We start from the raw sequence: 12,930 nt of genomic DNA, 5'->3' as shown, positions 1-12,930 counted from the left end.
GCATTGGAAATTGAGTTGAGCTGTTCATTTGACTTAGCGTTAGGTAATGAAATGACTCTGGCATTGAAACGGACTTAAATTTTTATCAGTGGGTTTAGACTCTGAAAAGAAGCGCTGTGTCACATGACTCCATTTTCAAATTAAGAAAGCCAGAAGGGAAGGACCACCCCCGGTTCTCCTGGGTAAGGGAAGAGAGCCACATTGCTCCAGAGGCTTCTAGTAGTGGAGAAAGAAGAAGAAAATGAAACCCAGACAATTGGCCTTGCTTATTTTATTACGTGGGGGCTTTTTCAGAGGCTCTGACTGTCTAATTAAAACCTTAGCAACTGGTAGAGCTTCGTATTCATTGGTTTTTTAAACTAGAAACTTCCAACCCAGCTATTCTAAACACAAAGCCTATGAAAGCAACGCTGAAAAAAGGAAAGAAAGAAAAAGAAAACCCACGGAGCACAGTTCAGCTCCGATATGCGTGAAGTCTCTACGAGTCAGCGCTGACTCCATGGCAACTGCATATTGGCTTGTGTATGCAAATAATATTCCTTGCAGGTAACCCCAGGCTAATAGAGTGGCCCGGACAGGCAGAATCCGGTGCAGGTGGAATGGGGAGGGGAGGTGGTAGAAGGGAAGATTTTCACTGCGTATAAAGTCTTTTTTTTTTTTTTTTTAATGAAGTCTTAGGTTTTTGTAATTTGGTAATATATGAGTTGTATTTGTTTCAATATAAACATTTTTAAAAGCCATAAAGATTTACCCCTTGGACACGAACTACTGTTCTTAGATAAAAAGAATGGTTCGAAATGACAGTAGTCTCGTTTTCTTTAAAAGACCGTAATTTATCTTAACCTTGATAAATGCCTTGCTATTGTTCTCCAAGGGCGCCCTAGCTGAGAGCTCGGCTGCCAACAAAAAGTTCACATCCACCAGCGGTTCCTTGCGAACATTATGGAGCAGTTTCACTCTGAGGTATACAGGATCGCTACGAGCCGAAAGCGACTGGATCTCAAGAAGTTAGGTTTTACGGTAAATCCATTCTCTGATGGATTCAATTTATAATAGAGTTGGCAGCGGTGGGATTCGAACCCACGCCCCCGCAGAGACTGGAGCCTTAATCCAGCGCCTTAGACCACTCGGCCACGCTACCATGCAGCCTGCAATGTTTCAAATCATTATGTTTACCAGTGTACAAAATTGTTTTCCACCATGTTATTCTCTTCATAGAACATTTCTATGTGGTACTCGTCCAAAACACCGATAAATAACTAAAATTGGTACCGCCTCGGTCTCAAATTGGAGCCGAGATCGACACAACCGCCTGGGTAAAGCGATGATCTCTACACGCGATTGGGGTGCCTGATGGGGGTATGGAGAGGGGCGGAGTCGATGGGGGCGGAGTCGATGGGGGCGGAGTCGATGGGGGCGGAGTCGATGGGGGCGGAGTCGCGGGCGGTGAGGGTGGCTCCAGGTTCCCTGTAGCTGCTCTGTACGTGGATGCGCCCGGCTGTCCTAGGCGGCGCTGCCTGGTGTGGGTGACTTAGGGACTGTCCTCCAGTTGATTTTAGCGCTGTGGCTAAGTGCTACGGCTGCTAACCAAACGGTCGGCAGTTCGAATCTGCCAGGGGCTCCTTGGAAACTCTACGGGGCAGTTCTACTCTGGTCTATAGGGTCGCTACGAGTCGGAATCGACTGGACGGCACTGGGTTTGGTTATTGGAAATTTATTACTTGCTATTCACTCTCCTTATATTTACTGTCATTCAGTCCTCCAAACTGCCTCAAGGCTAGGTGCAGTTACTATGATCTCCAGCCACAGAGATGATAAGTAATTTGCTGAATGTCAACCAGCTGTAAGTGACGTTTAAAGCGGTAGTGCAAAACTTTACTCTGTTGAATATTTATTTAGTCGGGGGTAAAATCCTGAAATGATTTTGATCAAGGCTATGTGACAAACTGAGAGCAACAGCAAACTTACGTTATGAGGTAGCACCAATCCTTTTTTGCGAGTGGAGGCGTGTAAAAAACCACGAAAACCCTTGCCATCCAGTCGACCTTTAAGACAGAGTAGGACTGCCCAAACTGTTCTCAACGAGGAGCTGATGGATTCGAACTGCCGGCCTTTTGTTTACCAGCCCATCTCTTAATGACTATGCAACCGGGACTCCACTGTTGGAGTATGGTATATGACAGCCTAATGCTTCAGTAATTTCACTGATGCTTGAAATATTTCCAGCTGAGATATTTACTAAAAGGTATATAAGCGAGTGCCTCCTTAATGCGGAAACCCTGGTTGCGTAGTGGTTAAGCGCTAACCAAGAGATCGGCAGTTCAAATCGGTCAGGAGCTCCTTGGAAGCTCTATGGGGCTGTTGTACTCTGTTCTATAGGGTTGCGATGAGTAGGAATCGACTGGACGACACTGGGTTTGGTTTTGATTTGGTCTTCTTAGTGCAGTAGGCAGCGCTTAATGTGTCATAATATGAAGATCCTGAGTTCGAGCCTCAGAGAGGGCAAAAGGAGTCTTAGTTATTTGTTTATTCATTGTCTATTCTAAACTCTCTTGAAAAAGAAGCGTAGTAGTAGGGTAAATTATAGCACCGATCAAGTTTTTGAGTATGAAGCAGATTCCAGAAGGAACACTCAGTACTCTTGAGTGATGTGAATTCTTAAAAAACTTCATTAATTTCTTTTGGTGGCAAGATGGTTTTTCATTATGCTGACTACAGCACAACCTAATACCAGCCTCTGGATTAGTTGCCTATTGCTACTGTAGCAAATTATCACAAATTTAATGGCTTCTAAAAACACAAATTTATTATTTTCAGTTCTGGGAGTCAGAAGCCTGAAAGGGGTCCTAGGGAACTAAACTCAAAAAGTTGGCAGAGTTGCGTTGTTTCTGGAGCCTATGGTGGAGAATTCATTCCTTGTGCTTTCTAGCATCTGAGACCACCCCACATTCTTTGGCTCATGGCTGCATCATGCTGATCTCTGCTTCTGTTGTCTCATTTCCTTTTCTGACTCTGGCCCACCTGTCTACCTCCTTTAAGGATCTTGTGATTACATTGGGCCCACCCAGAAAAAGTAGAAATTTTTTTTCCATTGAAAGATCCTTAACTTAATCAAGTCTGCAAAATACCTTTTGCCATATAATATAACACATTCACATTTTTGGGACATTAGGACAAGGCAAGTTTTAGGGGGACATTACACAAACTATAGTCTTCCCTCTGGTCTACAAAGATTCATAACTACCCCACATGTAAAAACATTCACTTCATCCCCCCATCCTCCCAAATCTCAACCCATTACAGTATCAACTCAAAGACCAAAATTCTCATCTAAGTCTCATCAGCTCAAAAGTCCTAAATCTTCTATTATATATAGCCTCTAAATTAGGTATGAGTGAAGCTCTGGGTATAATCCATCCTGAGATACAATTCCTGATTATCTGTGAAATTCAACAAACAAATTATCTGCTCCCCAAAATACAGAGGTGAGACAGGCATAGGACAAGAGTTCTACACATTTCAGTTAAAGAAGCGAAGAAATTTGAAAGACAAAAAGGAGTCACTGGTCCCAAGAAGTATCTAAATCCAGCCAGGTAAATAACATTAGTTGTCAAAGCCTGGAGTTAATGCTCCGTGGTTTTACAACTCTGCCATCGGAGTCATCCTCTCAGAGTCATCCTTCCATTTTCATGAAAAATGAAGAGCACATTTTTTTTTTTAACCAACTTCTGCAGTCTGAAATTGATCGAACATGCAATCAAGATGTCTTGATAATTACTGGTGATTGAATTGTGAAAGTTGGAAACAAAGAAGAAGGACAAGTAGTTGTAAAATATAGCCTTGGTGATAGAAATAGTGCTGCAGATCGCATGACAGAATCTTGCGAGACCAATGACTTCTTCATTGTACGTACCTTTTTTTCAACAACTTAAACGGTTACTATACACATGAAACTCACCAAACGGAATACATAGGAATCGAGTCGAATAAATCTGTGGAAAGAAAGGATGGAGAAACTGAACATGCACAGTCAGAACAAGGCCAGGGGCAAACAGAGGAACAGTGAATTTGTTATACCTAAGTTCAAGTTGAAGATGAAGGAAATTAAAACAAGTCTACGAAACCAAAGTGTGACCTTGAGTATATCCCATCCACATTTAGAAACCATCTCAAGAATAGATTTGACACACTGAACACTAATTACCAAAGACCAGAAATGTTATGGGATGACATCAAGGAGATCATACATGAAGAAAGCAAGAAGTCATTAAAAACATAGGAAAAAAAGGAAGAACAAAAATGGATGCCAGAAGAGACGCTGAAACTTGCCCTTGAATGTTGACCAGCTAAAGTGAATGGGAGAAATGATGAAGTAAAAGAACTGAATAGAAAATTTCAAAGGGCAGCTCAAGAAAACAAAGCCAAGTATTATAGTGAAATGTGCAAAGTTCCAGAGTTAGAAAACCAAAAGGGAAAAACACACTTGGTCTTTCTCAAGCTGAAAGAACTGAAGAAAAAATTCAAACCTTCAGTTGTAATAATGAAGGGTCTTAGGGCAAAGTACTGAATGATGTAGGAAGAATCAAAAGAAGATGGAAGAAACACATAGAGTAACTATACCAAAGAAAATTGTGCAAAGTTCAACTACTTCAGGAGGTAGCATGTGATCAAGAACCAATGATATTGAAGGAAGAATCCAAGATGTTCTGAAGGCACTGACAAAAAACGAGTCTCCAGAATTGATGGACTATCAATTGAGATGTTTAAAAAAAAAAAGAAAGAAAGAAAAAGAAGTGCAACCCTGAAAGCACACACTTATCTCCGCCAGGAAATTTGAAAGACAGTTATCCGGTCAACCTACTGGAAGTGATCCATGTTTGTGCCCATTCCAAAGAGAGGTGATCCAACAAAATGCAGAAATAATTGAACAATATCATCAACAGCACTCAAAAGTAAAATTTTGCTGAAGATATTTCTAAAATGGTGGCAACAGTATATGAACAGGGAACTAGCAGAAATTCAAGCTGGATTCAAAATAGGACATGGAATGAGGGACGTCATTGCTGATGTCAGATGGATCTTGGCTGAAAGCAGAGAATACCAGAAAGATGTTTCCCCGTGTTTTATTAACTATGCAAAGGCATTCACCTGTGTGCATCATAACAAATTATGCATAGCATTGTGCAGAATAGGAATTCCAGAACATTCAGTCGTGCTCACCCAGAACCTGTGCATAGACCAAGAGGCAGTTTTTGAACAGAAGAAGGAGATACTGTGTGTTTTGAAATCAGAAAAAGTGTGTATGAAGGTTGTGTCCTTTCACCATACTTATTCAATCTGTATGCTGAGCAAATAATCCCAGAAGCTGGACTATATGAAGAAGAACAGGACATCAGGATTGGAGAAAGACTCATTAAAAACTTTCCATATGCAGATGACACAACTTTGCTTGCTGAAAGGAAGGGGGATCTGAAGCAGTTAGCGATGAAACTCAAATACCACAGCCTTCAGCATGGATTACACCTCAATATAAGGAAATGAAAAATCCTCACAGCTGGACCAATAAGCCATGTCATGATAAACTCAAACCCAGTGCCATTTAGTCGATTAAAGTGAGAAAATAATGAAGTTGTTAAGGATTTCATTTTACATGGATCCGCAATCAATGCCCATGGAAGCAACAGTCAAGAAATCGAGTCACGCACTGTGTTGGGCAAATCTGCTGCAAAAGGCCTCTTTAAAGTATAAAAAAACAAAGATGTCACTTTGAGGAGGACTAAGGTGCACATGACCCAAGCCATGGTATTTTCAATCACCTCATATGCATGTGAAAGCTGGACAATGATTAAGGAAGGCTGGAGAAGAGTTGATACTTTTGAAGGATGACCTCGTTGAAGAATTTTGAATATACCATGAACTGCTAGAAGAAAGAACAAATCTGTCTTGGTAGAAATACAGCCACAATGTTCCTTAGAAGCAAGGATGGTGAGACTTCATCTCACATATTTTGGACATGTTTTCAGGAGGGACTTTTCCCTGGAGCAGAACATCTAGCTTGGTAAAACAGGTAAACAAAAAAAGAAGACCCTCAATTATATAGATTGACACAGTGGCTGCAACAATGGGCTCAAACATTGTGAAGATAGTGTTAAGTGTGGGAAGTATTTCTTTCTGTTATAACAAGGGTTGCTATGAGTTGGAACTGACTGGACAGCACCTAACAAGAATAGAAACAAAGCATGTGTTTGCAGCTGAGTAGTTTTATCAGCCTATTTCCTGTCTCTAGAATATTAGGAATCTGCTACAGGAATTCAGAGGTACATCATTTATTGAGGGAGTGCTCTTCAGGATGGGACAAATAAAGTAACCAAGCAATAATGTGTTCTTGGGTGAAGCCTAGATTTAGCATGACACACGTGACAGGGGTGCTGGGGTATAAATCGCATAGCACCCTTGTCCTTGAGTTAAGGGGTTTGGAATTTTGCACCTTCCACTCCCTCCAGTCAGTCACTGGCTGCTGCTGGAAGTGGAGTGGTGTCATAATCTACTAGATGTTTCCAAACCAAGGGCAATTCACTGGAGATGGTCACAGGGATAAACCATTGGGTGGTTGGGTCCAGTGGCTGTAAAAAGAACACGGGAAAATGAAGCAGTTAGTTGAAGTACCAAGATCATGTACTGTTGTTATTTGGTGCTGTCAAGTTGATTCTGACTCATAGCGACCCTATTACAACAAAATGAAACACTGCCTGGTCCTGTGCCATCCTCACAATCAGTGTTATGCTTGAACCCACTGTTGCAGCCACTGTGTCAATCCATCCCATTGAGGATCTTCCTCTTTTTCAATGACCCTCTACTTTACCAAGCCTGATGTCCTTCTCCAGGGACTGGTCCCTCCTGCTAACACATCTAGAGCATGTGAGACAGAGTCTTGCCATCTTTCCTTCTGAGGAGCATTCTGGTTGTACTTCTTCCAAGACAGATTTGTTCTTTCTTCTGGCAGTCCTTGGTATGTTCAATATTTTTTGCCAACACCGTAATCAAAGGCCTGAATTCTTCTTTGATCTTCCTTATTCATTGTCCAGCTTTTGCATGCATGTGAGGCAATGGAAAACACTGCGACTTGGGTCAGGTGCACCTGAATCTTCAAGGCGAAGTCTTTTCTTTTTAACACTTTAAAGAAGTTTTTTTGTAGCAGTTTTGCCCAACGGAATCCGTCATTTGATTTCTTGATTGCTGCTTCCATCAGTGTTGACTGTGGGTCCAGGTAAAATGAAGTCTTTGACAACTTCAGTATTTTCTCCATTTATCATGATTTGGCTTATTGGCTCAATTATGAGGATTTTTTTTTTTTTTTTTTTTTTTTACATTGAGATGTAATTCATACTGAAGGCTGTAGTCTTTGATCTTCATCAGTAAGTGCTTTAAAACCCCTTGGCTTTCAGCTAGCAAGGTTGTCATCTGCAAATCAAAGGTTGTTAATGAGCCTTCCTCCAATCCTGATGCCAAGTTTTCAGTGTGCTCAGTAATCATGTGTTACCCTTTCTAGCGTCATCAAAGAGCAAGACAGAAAAAGAAAGACTGAAGGAAGGGAGAAAGAACAGGCTGGATCATTTCAATGGAAATTTCTTTAGGTTTATGAGCAGTGTTTGAAGCATGGAAACTCCTGTGTTTACCAAGAAGCAAAGCTTCTTCCTGTTTTACCTATTCCTCCCATGTCTTGCCCTTCTCCTGCTCTGCCAATTTTTCACGTCTCTTAAAATTGGATCCCATTTTCAGACATGGATTACAACTGAATCTGTATAATTTTGGCTGAGTGAGTGGATAATACAGAATAAGTTAAGACTAAGTATTTGAAAACACAGGAGCCTTGATAATATTTTGTAGGAATGACTAAAAAAGCCTTTACAGTTAGAGGAAAGTGCTTAATTGAAATAGCATTGGACTGGAAGATTTAAAGATTCTGGATTTCAACAGCTTTAGTTAGTTTTGCGTAATTATTTTCTTATAAAACAGGTGCACTACAAGGCTTAGGATTCTAACAGAGCTGAGTAGTACATTTATACAATATAGAACTGTGTTTGTTTTTTGTTTTTAAATCTGTATCTGTGTTTAGAAGCCTTGGTGACTCAGTGATTAAGGTGGCACTGCTTCCGTAATAAAAAATATTTTGCTTCCTTAAAGATTAAAAACACCGGAAGCAAACCCACTGCTGTCGAGTCCGACTCATAGCTACGCCTTAGGGTTTCCAATACTGTCAAACTTTACAGAAGCAGAGTGCCGCATTTTTCCTCCTGCTGAAGCCAAGATCAGTTTCGGACCGCCGAACTTTACAGTTAGTGGTCGATAGATTTAACCGCTGTGCCAGGCCTGGAAACCCTATGGAGTAAATCTTCCGAATTCTTATGAATCGGAACGGACTCGACAGCAAATCGTAGGTTTTGATACCAGGTTTCCCCGTAAAGATTGCAGCCTAGGAAACCCTATGGAGCAGTTCTCCTCTGTTTACACGTGGAGTCTCTATGAGTCGAAATCAACCTTGTTGGGAACGGGAATACCCATCCAGCGCCAAAAGGGAATTTCTTACCTTCCCCCATTCCAGCTTTGTGTTTTCCTTATATCTCCCACAGTGAGAGCCCTGGGTTCCAAGAACCTCAATATAAGTACTCATTTACTCAAGCCTAAAACTTTCACTAAGTGATATGAGAATTGCTACACCCATAAAAAAAATATAGCACTATTAAAAAAAACTCAGGTACATAGAGTTTAATATTTGTGATTTTTTTTTTCTTACGATTAGGATGAAACATTGTGTAAAACATTTTCTTGAATCAGTTCTCTCTTTTTTTCCACTATGAGGATATGTCATTCTTTTGAAATAGGCTACATTTGTTTCCATTTGTATTCATATTTAGAGCATTCTCTCACACACACTTGACTTAGTTTTATTTATTTATTTGCCTATGTGAAACATCAATATGTTTCCAAGAGTCAAAAGCATACAGAAAGTTATATTCAGACAAGTTACAAAAGAAGGCTATATCCCGGGACTCAGCCAGGTGATGGAATGTATGGAAGCAGGTTGCGGGCAGTCCTGTGGAAGACCACCGACCAGGAACGATGTCTTTCTTTCTAGCACTAAGGTATTCTTCTCTTGGTGTATCGATGTCTGAGAGAGTGCAGTGTAGGGGGTTTGGAAACAGGGAAATTGACCATAAGGTAATTTTGTCTTGACAATAGTCCTCCAAAATAGGAGAACAGCCATGATGAATCCTCTGAGACAGGCTTTTTACCGGGGGTATAGCTCAGAGGTACAGCGCGTGCTTAGCATGCACAAGACCCAGGGTTCAATCCCCAGTACACCCATTCTCCTCTCTCAAAGCCTGCTAGTAGTCTCAGAAACTTACTTCCTTCTTAATCTGACTTGTTTTGGCCTTGGTGCTTCTTTCTTTACTGACTTGTTGGGACATTGGTGCTCTCATAAAGTTATTTGATGTCATTCTTATTCATACATTCTCTGTAAGCACCCTCATTACTCACTGGTACATGGGCCACCAGCTGCACTTCCCAAAGACTAAGCAGACTGTTTAAGACGATTTGGTGGAAACGATGAGTGTTAAGAAGCCAGAGAATCTGAAAGAAGAAAAACCTGCTCCAACTCTTGGGAAATAACATTGTTCCTTCTTTGGGTTGGACAACACAGAATTCTGAAATAATGTTAGGTGAAGAAGAATTCATTCCTGCCAAAGAGGAGAGCCATTTTCTCGTCTCATTTTGTCCTCTGGCATGCTCTAAGACATTGAGAAGCCAGTGTTCAACCCTACGGGCTGGGAATGAGAAGACTCACCGCCCTGTCTTGCCAACCTCTCATTCACAGTCATGGGTATGGAGCAGAAAGAAGCCATTGAAGTGCATAGCAACTTCTTTGTCTACCTGACCTGAATGAACCCAGTGTCTGGGTGTGGTTGGGTGAGTCCCATCTGTGAAGAAGCTGCAAAAGCAGAAATGGAGTGCAAATCCTAAACACTCAAGGGTCTAAAGAGAAGAGAATAGTCACATTAACCCAAGGACCTCGGATAAGGTCTACACTGTTTCAGGACAGTTGCCACATCCTTGTTGAATGATCCTAATTTCCCTATAAATATTTTCAATTGTTGAGCTAAGAATAAAAATAACCTTGATGAATCAATGTGAATTTGATCATGCAGTCCAGGATATGAACTAAAAGGTTTCTTTGTGTTTTTCCCTAAACCAGGAGAAAATCCTGTACAGAGACCTTGGAGAGGAAGGCTTGAAGGTGAGAAAAGGCTATTTTGTCCATAGGATAGCAGGGATCGGTTATGATAGAGGTGAGAATCCAAGAGACTGGAGACCTTTCATAATGCATCATCCCCTTTTCTTTCCAAAAGCTGCAACTATCTACCTTCTATCATTCTGTCACAGGCTATCCATTAGCCAATTTTGAGGTCACCTACTTGACATGCAAAGGACTCACCTGTATTGTCTCTGCACCTATTCTAACCAAAAAAACAAAAACAAACAAACAGAAAAAACTGACCTGATGCTGTCAAGCGGATTCTGAGTTATAATGACCCTATCCATTGGGCTTCCAACAATGATAGATTTGAAATGGTGTCCTTACAGTTAGTAGCCAAACTGTTAACCACCAACACCCAGGTCCACACCTATACTTAAAAAAAAAAAAAAGTTGCCTTTGAATTAATTCAGACTCATAGGGATCCTACAAGGTAGAATAGAACTAACCCAAAAAGTTTCAAAGTATTGGGTAATTGATTTGAACTACTGACCTTTTGGTTAACAGCCTGAACACTTAACCATTGCCCCACTAGGGCTAGAACTGAGGAAAAGGTGGCTGACTATGTAGTTATTATTGATTGTACAGAGTCTCTGATTTTCTGTGGCTACAGTACCCCTCTTTAGACTCCTTCTGAGCTAAGAGCAGTATGTGAAATGTAGAGGAGCCGGATAGAATTCTTTAGGAAGAAGTTCATTTTCAGTAGATTTCATCTAAGTGTAGAAATACGTGGAACAAACAAACAGGAATTTGATTTTTTTACTCTTTGCATTTCAAGCAAAATCTAGCAAATTTCCTCAGTTGCAGTAGTGATTTATATCAAAGCAGCCGGCTCATCCGATATTACTCTCAACAACGCTCCTACCCGTAAATCCATGCACAGAAATTGGGAAATCTCTGTTGGTGCAAGTTCCTCATTCATTCCAGAGAGGCCAATTCTGAAAGACGAGCTGTCACCCAAATGAGCGTTTTTATTAATTTTCCATCCTCCTCTTTATCTTCAGTCACGCCATGGCCTGTTTTCTGACTACAACACTCTGGCACATACACTAGGTGTCTTCTGGCTTCTCTAGCCTTCCTACCCTTGTCTCCCACATGGAAATTTGAGTTATAAATAATAATATTAATTTTACTTCCCTGTTTAGCCAATTTGTTGGCAGAAAACTTCCTTGATATCATGAAAGATGAGAGGATGTCTATCCAAGATGCTCATCAAATGCCACATAAGGTAGATCTCAAAAGAAAGTCGCCAAGACATATTATAATCAAACTTGCCAAAAACAGAGATAAAGAAAGAATTTTAAGAGTGGCTAGGGATAAACAAAAACTCACCTAAAAAGGAGAGTGAATAAGAATAAGCTCAAACTGCTTAGCAGAAACTATGCAGGCAAGAAGAAAAAGGGATGACTTATATAAAGTGTTGAAGGAAAAAATTTCCATCTAAGAATCATATATCCAGCAATACTGTTTCTCAAATATAAAGGATAAATTAGGACATTTCCAGATAAACAGGAGTTTAAGGAATTCATAAAAACCAAACCAAAACTACAAGAAATACAAAAGGAGTTTTCTAGTTAGAAAATCAATAATGTCAGATATCAACCCAAGACTAGAACACAGGACAGAGTAATCAGATATCAACCCAGTTAGGGAGATTATAAAAATAAATCAAGATTAAAAAAATGCTCAAAATGGAAAAAAATATACTGTTATTTCAAAGAAGACAACATTAAATCAACAGACAGGGACTAAGAAATGTAGTCATAGATCTTTCATATGGAGAGGAAATCAAGGTGATATAAAGAAGTAAAAGTTAGGATTAAACTTAGAAAAATAAGGGTAAATATTAAGGTAACCTCAAAAGAGACTAATGATCCTACTCATAAAAATAAAATATGAAAAAAAAGTAAAGACTCAGCAAAAACAAAATCAACAATGACAAATAAGAGGAAAACACAATATATAAAGATAAATTACTCAGCACAAAAAAATAAGTGGGAAAAAGAAACTGTCAACCACACACAAAAAAGACATCAAAATGACAGCACTAAACACATAAAAAAAAAAGAAAAACACATATCTATCCATAATTACGCTGAATATAAATGGACTAAATGCACCAATAAAGAGACAGAGAGTGGCAGAATGGATTAAAAAATATGGCCTGTCTATATGTTGCCTACAAGAGACACACCTTAAACTTAGAGACACAAACTAAAACACAAAGGATGGTAAAAAATATATCAGGCAAACAACAATCAAAAAACAGCAGGTGTGGCAATAATAATTTCTGACAAAATAGACTTTAAAGTTAAATCTACCACAAAGGATTAAAGGGGCAATATACAAGGAGGATAAAACCATATTAGGTATGTATGCACCCAATGACAGGGCTTCAAGTTACATAAAACAAACTCTAACAGCGTTGAAAAGTGACATAGACTGCTCCACAATTATAGTAAGAGACTTCAACACACCACTTTTGGTGAAGGACAGAACATCCAGAAAGAAGCTCAATAAAGACACGGAAGATCTAAATGCCACAATCAACCAATTTTACCTCATAGACATATACAGAATACTCCACCCAACAGCAGCCAACTATACTTTCTTTT

General features: G+C 39.9%; 1 non-coding gene across 1 annotated transcript; it reads right to left on the bottom strand.

Moving 5' to 3' along the window:
* Positions 1-1,059: 1,059 nt before the first annotated feature.
* On the bottom strand, positions 1,060-1,141 carry TRNAL-AAG (transfer RNA leucine (anticodon AAG)). The gene has a single exon. It is a non-coding gene; the product is annotated as a tRNA-Leu (tRNA).
* Positions 1,142-12,930: the final 11,789 nt, after the last annotated feature.

Source organism: Elephas maximus, chromosome 1, assembly GCF_024166365.1.
Source record: "Elephas maximus indicus isolate mEleMax1 chromosome 1, mEleMax1 primary haplotype, whole genome shotgun sequence".
NCBI classification, from domain to species: domain Eukaryota; kingdom Metazoa; phylum Chordata; class Mammalia; order Proboscidea; family Elephantidae; genus Elephas; species Elephas maximus.
The sequence above is the reverse complement of the archived record's forward strand: the minus strand, read 5'-3'. Positions and strand labels throughout refer to the sequence as shown.